Consider the following 3,123-nt stretch of genomic DNA (forward strand, 5'->3'; position numbering starts at 1 on the left):
TTTTCTGATATTGGGTGAACTTTCCCAAGCATCTCGACCCATAAAACACCCCCTCATTGTGAAATTGTGAAAGATTGGTTCAGGAAGCATGAGACATCATTTTCACACATGGTTTGACCACCGCAGAGTACAGACCTTAATCCCATTGAGAATCTTTGAAATGTGCTGGAGAAAGTTTTATGGAGCGGCCTGATTCTCCCAACATCAATACAAGATCTTGGAGTTAAGTTAATGTGACTTTGAATGGAAATAAATGTTGGGACATGGCACAAGCTAATCAAAAATGATATAGTAATCAAAGAAAAAGGTGGTCAAATTTAATATTAGATTCTGTGACTTTTTTTTGGCCAGGCAGTGTGTGAAATGTGTTTTGTGCTGTTTTCTTAATAAGCCTCGTTAACGCAAATTTTTACATTAATTTGTGTTTTATTAACTTTCATTCATGTTTAAACTCCTTATTAACATCCGTTCCTCTTTTAATTAATTAAATCCTGTCACTTTTTAAATATTGTAACTTGTTAATTCGTGTTCTAAAATCAAAGTGGTTGTTGTGAGTGAGAGTGATTGGTTTTTAATTACAACAGCTCTTCACTTATAGACAAGCTAAATCCTATAGTAAATGCCAACTAACTCATGTCATCAACTCACATCCAATGTTGCCATTGGTTAATAGACACAGATGCTGACCTGATATCATCGTGCTGTTTTTTAGTGAATACACTAAAGGATTTAAGTGTTAAAGGGATCATACAGGCCTACATGCACTTTTTTAAGCTGTTTGGACTGAACTGTGTGTTAGGAGAGTGTGTACACAACCACTCTACGATGATAAAGAGCCGCCCAGTGGTTTTCTTTTCATTTATTACAATAACATGCCCCTTCTGAAATCAGGCCAATCGCAAATGCCTGTCGATGTGACGCCACACCGACAGAGGCCGCTCCTACACAAGTTGATTGACACTGGTGTTTTAGCAAAGACCCGCCCCGAGTGAGAAGACGCTGACGGCCATTGTTTTTCGCCGCTGGAGCAAAATGGCGCCTAAGCGAGTGTTGTGTACAGTTGTTGGGTGTAATAGCGAACACAGCAGTCGTCATTCACTACCTAGGGTTAGTGACCTAGGGTATCTACCTAGGGTTAGGTATCTGAGCCACTGAGGACGCAGTGGCTGAATTTAGTTTTTAAAGCTAACGTCCCCGCCGATTTACCCAAATGCGTTCATGTTTGCGATAATCATTTTTCACCAGACTGCTTTATAAACGCGGGTCAATATAAAGCAGGTTTTACTAGGAAGCTGCTCCTAAAAAATGGATCTGTACTAACGCTTCGTGTTCCTGCTTCATCTTCACCAGGCTCAGTGAGTGTAATTCCTTTTACTATGAGTCTTTGCAGATCGCCTTTTCTAATAATTACGATGAATGCGGAGTGTAAGTTAACTTATACTCTAATAGAACATGGTTATGGCTTTTTCTCTATGTACATCCGTCTCTATATAATCCCTAATCGCCCGTTTATAATAAACAATGCATTAAGGTGTTTGTCTAGTTGCAAACTGTGTGGGTAGTCAGAAAACTGTATTATGCTTACTTTTGTTACGTTAGATGGTTTATAACGATGTCTGTCGAAGATTAAGAAGTCATGTAAACACATCAGTAAACACATTGCGTCCGTATCTCTCGGTAAGTTTCTCCGCTATATGTTGTTGTTGCTCGCGGCAGCACAACAGCCCGTTAATTCATGCCCATGCAGTGATGAGAAAGACAAATCGAGTCGATCATGTCCATTCTTTTAATTTCAGGCGATATTACAAACTTCCGCGTAGGTTCTGTACATAAATCAAACCAAAAACGACTGAAGAAAACAGGCTCAGGCTCCATATTTCAGCGTTTTCCTGTTTGGACTGCATTACCCACAAAGCACTGCGTTGTGGGCAATGCTTTGTGGGTAATGCAGTCCGAAGCATTGCCCGCACTGGACTATACTTCCGTGGCTATACCCCACGTGTATTGTGAAGACACGCCCCACAGAACTGCGGGGGCGGGCTCAGCAGAGATCATGAGCATTTAAATTAGCATGTACTGAAACAGGTGCAGAGAACAGAGCTAGTTTTTACCAGGTAAAAGTAGTGTTTTTTTTACACAATCTTTTTGAATTTTTAATTAACGTATAATACAAACTTTTCATTAGGACCCTAAAGATCATATTAACATTTAATGAAAAATGGGATGTCTAGGACCTTTAAAATGTGACCAATTTGCAGAATTGGGTAAACAGCTGTGTTTTTCACCAGAACGTTTAAGTTGCACACAACAGTTTGTTCTGTGTGGAGGAAAATTGAATAAGTTAATTATTAGAAACTATTATCTTTGTATGTATATTTTATAGGGCTGCCAAAATTAACACGTTAACGTATGTGATTAATGTAGAAACTTTAATGCATTACTATTTTTAAAATGCAAATTAATCATAATCGCATTGTGGTATCTGATAACGGCACATTTAGGGTGAATAATAAGATGACTGGGGAAACATCACCAGGTGTGCTGAACGGCAAGTTTTATTATAGAAAGTGGACGAAGCGGCTCAGGTGGCTGAGGCTCTCGCTTGTTGATCTGAGGATCCAGGTTCGAGCCCTGCTGTTGGTGGGTTGCTTTCCCTCATACTACCCAGCCACTGCATGCAGTGCAGGTCACATTTGAGAGATTTTAATTTAACATTTGTTAAATGTTAATGTTTAAGATATTATAAGACTGCATTATCTTTTTCCTCTAACCAGTTTCTTATGCATTGCTTTGTTCCAACATTGCATGTTTATAATACAAGTAAATCTGAGTATTTTAAAATTGTGAATAATCGTCATTATTTTGTTTAGATTTTTGTGTGAGCTAAATTACTGGTTTATAAAAAAAATACAGAAATGCTCCGTGTTAAATGATTCTTTGCTTCCAGTTTGTCTCACATAATATCATTTATTTATTTTTTTGCCAGGGATTTGGAAGAAGATTTAACTTTATTGTAGATTACTGACAACAATCGTGCTTTCATTGTTTTGCCGCTATGCAATGTCCACTCTGAAAGCAATTTCTGTCCATTAACGTAACACTCTACAATGGGAAATATCACAA

The sequence above is a fragment of the Clarias gariepinus genome, chromosome 14 (genome assembly GCF_024256425.1).
Source record: "Clarias gariepinus isolate MV-2021 ecotype Netherlands chromosome 14, CGAR_prim_01v2, whole genome shotgun sequence".
In the NCBI taxonomy this organism is placed as follows: Eukaryota; Metazoa; Chordata; class Actinopteri; order Siluriformes; family Clariidae; genus Clarias; species Clarias gariepinus.